The sequence below is a fragment of the Schistocerca nitens genome, chromosome 4, assembly GCF_023898315.1.
Source record: "Schistocerca nitens isolate TAMUIC-IGC-003100 chromosome 4, iqSchNite1.1, whole genome shotgun sequence".
In the NCBI taxonomy this organism is placed as follows: domain Eukaryota; kingdom Metazoa; phylum Arthropoda; class Insecta; order Orthoptera; family Acrididae; genus Schistocerca; species Schistocerca nitens.
The window spans coordinates 838247902-838256222 of record NC_064617.1 but is presented as its reverse complement, the minus strand read 5'-3'; positions in this window follow the sequence as shown (position 1 = coordinate 838256222).

Here is an 8321-nt window from a genome sequence, read left to right as displayed (position 1 = left end):
TTTTTGTGGAATGGCATACTTTTGAGAAACCAACAGTTATACCTAAACATGCGGAGAATGCAAGGATACCGCGCCGTGTTCCGGCGGCGGCAGATACTCAAAGCAACAGTGAAGTCTGCGCGCCGCACAAGGCAGTCGTTGACCGCAAACAATTACTTCATACGTCATGCGCCTACAGCTGATCGAGCGCTCAGTGCGAATGCACTGACAGCCGTAAACAAATACACAGTCTAATTTTTCCGACTAAATTCTGTATAAAGCTATGGTGACCTTATAAATTATGTTATTAACGTTCAGTATTTTTCAGGATACGGTTGTGTAAAATATTTAAGACCTTCAGGTAAATTCTGTGCATGTCCGACGTTAAGACGACTTTCTATGGAGAAAATTTCAGGAAGAATGTAAATTCGAAGAAAAAGGTAATAAACTAAAAAGGGTAACTATTAATTGAGTTTATTTTTCAGGTAACATATTTCCACTTAGGTACGTACTTTAGACGTAATTTGCTGCTCGCGATTACGTGATTCATACTTTGTGCTAAATTTCATGTTCTATGAATTTACTTGTGAAGCGACGTTTTTGCGTACATTTGCTGATTTTGACAATTATTGATTAATGAACAGTGTTGTTACTTATGTATATTATGCATCGCTTGGCTGCTATGCTTTTTCACTGATGTCATATTTTTTTATTATGTGCCTGCTGTGCTTATTTATTTAAATTGTAATTGTCAACTGATTAATTGTGCTGACTGTGGTTATGTATGTAAGTTATACTTTGTGATTTATCTGCTTGCGCCTTCATATTTACTTATTAAGATTACGTATGAACATTTATTTGCTTATGCTGATATGATGATAATGGCCTGTTTATTATGTAAGATACATATTTGCTGCTTTACGTATGGATTGCATATTTACACATTTCTGTTTGTTGTCATAACTACTCTTCAATTTAGTATATAGAAATGCTGATATACTGTGTACGAACATAGAGTTTAGGTTACACTGTGGTATTAATTATAGATTGTTCGCTTGGCAGAGCCTCGTTGTAGGAATTGTGCTGCATCCACTTGTTGACATTCTGTTGTCTACTGGTATATTTACTCGCTATTGCATGTTTTGCTTACGCTCAGTGCCTTATATTTTTAAGATAAGAAAATGAACTGCTATAATTCGACGAACGACATTAGTAAAAGAAAGTCATAGAAGTCACATGAGCTGAGGTTTTATGGAAGCTGTATAAATTTTTGCTAATAGGAAGGAAGCTAACGACATGACATACCAAAACTAGGTTTAGACCATTGACAGTATTACACTGCATTTTTCGTGAGCAATTGAAATAGGAAGTGACACTTGACACAAAAAATACTCCACATGTTTGCTTCTGCTATGATTCTTGAAGTGGTGTACACACTGTGAAATATTATGATCATTCACACTCCGTAATCGTACTTAATTACTGAGAGTTATTCGAACTAAGTCTGTTAGAGGTCATGTATGCATTTCTTTTATTTAATGATGGACAAGGAACCAAAATGTATCTTATAACTTATAATGAGTAGAAAATTTGGGTCAGATGGATTACACAGAGGTTGTGTGTGGACACTGTGTCTTCGGATTGTATGGGATGCTGAATTGAAGTTTGCACTAGGATTTTGTCTGTACTTGTTCGAGGAGACTGACTAGAGGAAAGAGTTGTTATGGAAGTGAAATGATATTGGTGCTGAGGTTTATATATATCGACGTATTGAAGAGGTATGATTGAGGTATTGAGATTATGTGAAGTTGATGATTATTGGAGTTTTCGTGGACAAGAGGTAAGGTAAATGATATTGATGATCGACGTATTGAAGAGGTATTATTGAAGTATTGAGATTATGTGATGCTGATGATTATTGGAGTTTTGGTGGATAAGAGGTGAAGTAAGTGAGGAGCATATTTTTTTTTCGTTGGTCAATATGGAACAAGGAGGATAAAGATGGCAGACTAGAACACTAAAGTAGCAGGAAGATTGTCTACACACACACTTTGTTAAATCACTAAGCAGTATATACTTTTTTTTTGGAGAGAGGAAGTAATTGCATATCTTGGCTCACTGACAGTTGTTCAGCAACCGTACAATTTGATCTGGCTTGGCAAACATTGGTCTTGACATGATGACTATGACGCTGACTAACTATTATTGACTGTTATACATTGCTGCCACTACTACTTGATACACATGATGAACATAAAATTTTGACATAATTGCATTTACACAGTTAACACTATTCAATTACACAGTAGCACTAATGTGGATGAAAGATGAGTGAGTGTTTTTTGTGTGTTTTCCTTTCCCTATCCCAAATTGGTACCAACCTATCTCCTAAATATTATTTTACTTGTTGTTGTGGCTTGCACTGACACCCATAAAAATTATAGGTTTACTGATATTTGTGTATTTGTAATATTTAATATGACAATTATCTGATATCATTTGTGTGTTTATTATGATTTGTATGTTTTGTGTAAAAGCATTGTATGTGTATTCAAACTATTGTTCATGCCTGAACTGTCTGATTAGTGATGGTGCTGCACTTTTCAACATGATGTGTGACATTTAGTCATGTTTAATTTCTGCTGATGAACAGTGTGATTAGTGAAAGTGAATATTATGGACTGCTGTCTGCACCTGCTCAACATTGCTGGGTGCCACTGATGGACTGCTTCTACTGAAATGATGTCACCTGTTGATATCTGCACCTGTTCAACATTGCTGGTGCCACTGATGGAACTGCTTATACTGAAACGGTGTTACTTGTTGATGTCTGCACCTGCTCAACATTGCTGGGTGCCACTGATGGACTGCTTCTACCGAAATGATGTCACTTGTTGGTGTCGGCACCTGCTCAACATTGCTGGGTGCCACTGGTGGACTGCTTCTACTGGAAAGATGTCACCTCTTGCTGTGTGCACCTGCTCAACATTGCTGGTGCAACTAATGGAACTGCTTATACTGAAATGGTGTTACTTGTTGGTGTCTGCACCTATTCAACATTACTGGGTGCCACTGATGGACTGTTTCTACTGAAAAAATGTCACTTGTTGGTTTTTGCACCTGTTGACCATTGCTGGGTGCTACTGCTGGAACTGTCAACTGCTTATTCTTGAGCTATGGAAAGCGTTTATGTGAATATTTGTATAAACTGATTTTTTTGTGTATTACTGTTTGTGAAAAGTTATGAGACTCTTACCTGCACATATTCGTCATTGCTGACGCTATTGATTGAACTGTTTAACCACATAATACTTGTGTAAACTGTTATGTAAAGTCACATGTATGAATGAATTTGTATTGCTTACTGTATTTTATATATTAGGTTATTGAAAGTTCAGTGCAAAGCCAAAATTTTATCTAGTTATATGATATTTACGCATTAATATTATTTTTTATTTTTGTCTGTATTTTTTTTTGACGAATTTGGTGGTATTTTCACCACCAATGCTGGCAAAAATACCATCAAATTCTAGCCTGTGGAGGAAGGGCATATGATAGGTGGCTACACTGAGCCACAGCGCCAGAGATCGCGCTAGAGAGTATTGTTCCGCCGCCTCCACTGGCAGTGATTATTGAGATGTCGTAGTGGGCAGTGCTTGGGGAGAACTCGTAGTAGTCAGTGGTTGTTAAGAACTCGTAGCAGAGAGTGTTTGTTGAGATGTGCTAGTAGGGAGTGCTTGCTGAGATGTGATACTGAAAAGTTCTTGTTGAGATGTGGTAATAGCGAGTCGGTGTGGAGATATATTGTAATGATTAGAGTGATTTTGGTTAATATATGAAGGTAACGAAACTTGATTTATTTTTCATTATTTCCATGTTTTAAATAACGCGTCATTACAGGTTCAGTCAACAAAGCATCTGGCTTGTGTTCTTGTATTGGAGTGTAATTGTGGTTTTCTTGAGTAATTATGGTATTTTTATTTTCTTTAATTAATTCAGTATAAATGATATTTAAAATTTCTTGTGTTATTGAAGAAGAACCGTGCCAGATGCGTACGTTGAGTCATACTTCCACACACAGAACAGTTACACTTGTGCTTTGGTTTCGTAGGTTTTATAGTTGCTGGGGACTTAATTAATTAATTGTGTTAACGAAAATTTCCATTTCATTCTTTGTTGTTGTTCTATGCAGTCAGATAGCGTAATAATACTAGTCAGGGCCAACCGTTTACGAGACTTCGTAATCGGACAAACAGCTACTAAATCAAGAAATTAAAATTATTTGCATTTTATTTTTAATTAAGCCCCCATGTACAGTACAGACTGCATCTTCCAGCAACGTAAGCAATACTTTTGACACACAGACTCTTGTTCACGAAAATGTTATTACTTTTGACGACATCCGAGACACTCTTTTGCATGAAAAACCAGTTATTCAAAAAATTATTTCCCACTCTGTAACTGAAGTAAAGATTGAATCATCCACATTCTCAGCAGTAATCGATTCTGGATCACCTATCTCAGTTATAAATGAAGAAACCTTCAACGAATGTAACAAGGAGAATACTTATCCTACGTTACCATTAGGCAGAACTAAAGTAAAATCAAATATTTGGATTGTTCCCTTATTGACAACAGACGTTATTTTAGGTACGAATTTTCTGGTACAACATGACGCTATTATTGACTTTCGAAATTCCTGTTTAATGTTAAAGGATGTACAACTGGCATTAGAATTTCAGCACGCTTTATCTGCAGATGAACAGGCAATTAACCGAACACAGGTCTTTTCTACATCGCGTAACACGGACTGTCATTCCACACTGTTCACAGATACGTACGTACACAACTATAATACACCAGACGAAGCCGACTATGACGTTATGCAAATGATTTCTGATAAAGTAAAACAAAGCAGCGCAAATACAGACGACGAACGTACTCAACTACGCAATATTCTTTTACAGCAAGCTCCAGTTTTGACAACATCCCTGGTACTATGTCCGGTTTTATGTATGAATTTCAAGTTAAACAGCACGACACGTTTAAAGCCAAACATTGTCCCATTCCATATATTCGCAGAGAACATGTTAAGAAAGAATTGCAAGCTATGCTTGACCAAGGAATTATTGAACCGGCAGTTAGTCCGTACATAAACCCGCTCCATATTGTTAAGAAAAAGGATGGCTCACTTCGGCTCGTACTTGATTCGCGTCATGTGAACGACATTATTATTAATGAAACAGATCGCCCACAGACACTAGAAGAACTTCTACAGAAATTTCATGGTACTGCTGTTTATTCCACATTAGGTTTGAAATCGGGATTTTGGCAAATTCAGCTCCATCCGAACTGCAGAAAGTACACAGCTTTTCTCTGTTTTGGTGATTGTTATCAATTTTGGAAATTACCGTTCGGATTAACAATTTCTTCAGCAGCATTTATTCGCGGTTTAAATACTATACTTCCGACGGAACTTAAAGACAGAATCACAACGTATGTAGACGACATCCTTATTGCAGAAACTAACTGGTCTGAACACAATTTGATTCTTGAACAACTGTTGCAAACTTTTCGTGCACAAGGATTCACAGTTAATCTTAGCAAATCACGCTTTGGCAAGACTTTACTGTTCCAACGACAAAGAAACAATTAGGCTGCTTTCTGGGATTAATTTTTTCCGTAAATTTATTCATTACTCTGCTTTAGACACCCCTAGATTATGCCAATTGACGGGTAAAAACGCTATTTGGTCCTGAGATAGCCAAGAACATTCTGAATTTGTTAATTTGAAACATGCCTTGTTGAATGCACCTCTTTTATCACACCCAGATCTTACTAGAAATTTTTCCATTGCCACCGACAGTTCTAACACCGCTTTAGCCGTATATATTTTTCAGTAAATTGAAGAAGACGGTACTACAGTAATTAAAAACATCGCCTTTGCAAGTCGCATTTTGTCACCAGTTTTTACTTTCCGCAAAATTTGCACACGACAGGTTAAGCAGATGGAAACTTTATTTACAGGAATTTAATTTTACAATTGTTCACATTCCCGGTACACAAAATGTTGTAGCAGACGCACTATCCCGTTCTCTCAGCAACAATCAACAAGACATTGCAACCAACTTCTGTCAAGCAAATTCTAGCGTCATGTATATTCAACAAGTCGCATTTGAAAATTTCATTTCATCGTCATTACGAGACATAGCACAAGAGGAGAGCAAAGACAACGTGTGGAAAGAAATTAAACGCCTTAGGCTAGATAAGAATAATGTTACCATTAGAAACCATTATACTGTACGCAATAATATTCTGTTTCGCCGCTCTCACCCAGACAGCAACAACTGCTTATTATGTATTCCTGACGAGCTTGTTAACAAATTAATTTGGTATACTCATTTAAGTTACGCACATCATGGAGCCAGAAAATGTTTTCTTATACTGAGACAGAACTGTTATTTTGCGAACATCGAGAAACGTATTCGACGAGTTTTAGTGTCATCTAAAATCTGCCAGAAAGCTAAATCAGACACGACTTCACATATTCCTCCGTTACATCCCATTGTACCTGTTAAATTGAGACACATGGCCGCTGTAGCCATTTTTGGTCCGACTCCTAGAACTAATAGAGGTTTTTGCTACATCTTTGTCGCTGTTGAACTCACTTCAAAATTTGTAACCTTCACTCCGTTACGAAAAGCTACTGCTAAATCTGTTTCGAATGCATTTGTAAAACATTTTTTATTTCATGTAGGGCATGTATTGAAAGTAATTTCCGACAATGGACCACAGTTTCGATCTGCGATATGGACACGTATGTTACGAGCTAGAAACATTTCTCCGCTCTATATATCCAAGTATCACGCTTCTTCGAACCCTTGTGAACGACTAATGAAAGAAATTGGTAAACTATGTAGAATATACTGCCATAAAAAACATATTGATTGGGATACACACATACTCTCATTCCAGGATGTAATTAACTCCATACCAAATGAATCTACTATGCTATCTCCGACTGTTATATTGAAAAAACCACCTAACAAAATTAAAGAATTAGTATCCTTTCCTACATCTCGTCGACTACGCCACCATGAAATAAGTGACATTGCGCTCAACAACATCAAACGTGCCGCAGAGCGCCGGAGAAGACAGCAAAAACAGGTTTGTACACGCCGTGACTTTCACATTGGACAGAAGATATTAGTACGCACACACTATTTATCCAACAAAGGAAAGAGTAGATGCTGTAAATTTGAGCCTCTATACGCAGGTCCATATAGAATACGCAGCATTCCTCACCCCAATTTAGCACATCTCGAAACTTTGAGAACCAGAAAAAGCAAAGGCAATCACCATATTTCCAATATTAAACCCTTTATTGAATGAACATACTTTACGATTTGTCACACTTTAATACCATTTCCAGATATTTATATGACTACTTACTGATAATGATCGTATTTTTTTTTCTTTGCAAGTGCTCAGCAAGGTAAGGTTAGCAGGTCGCTTTTCTTGTCGTTAGACATTAGACCGTGCACATTTTCCATTTTTTGTGTATGTATGATTGTTTTCCTATCGTAAGTAGAATTTTTTTCTGTATGCATTATGAAATCTTTAAGATGTAACAAACAAGTTGACTCTGACATTTTTTCCTTATGATCTCTCAATATCTTGACTATCCTACATTTTTTGCTACTTCATTATGATACTGTGTGTACATTTTTTGCACTTGAAAACTATGTTTTTGACATAGTACATTTTCTGTCATGCTATGCTGTATGCTTAGTTATATCACTAGAAACAAGTTTTTATTTAATGGGTATATGAATTAAATGCACGATATTAATTCATATTCATCATTTTCAGAAAGCAGTAACGTGTAAAAGAAATAACTTAAACAAACCACAGTGGTTTACTATGAAATGGAAATTTCACCATCGGAATAAACAAAAGAAAATGCAATACTGTCATGAAGAGTAAATGGTTCAGAATTAACAAGCATTAACAAGAATATACTATTCACACTGTATAATAGCAGTCTTAACTAATTATTTTTCCTTCAGAATACGAGGCGATTGATGCAAGCTGTCAGACAGAACTACACATGTTAATTTTAGTGATGAAATATGCTAGAAATAAGAAACTCTATACTATGAATAGTTGTATGAAGTAAATGGTAATATGAATATGAATAATGAAGTGTCTATTTTTTTCAGATGATAATAAATGATGATGAATAGTTATATAAAAATATGGTAATATGAATAATGAAATTTTTCTTTGCAGATGATGATAATGATGGAGTTTATATATTTTCTATTATTTAAGAAATGTTA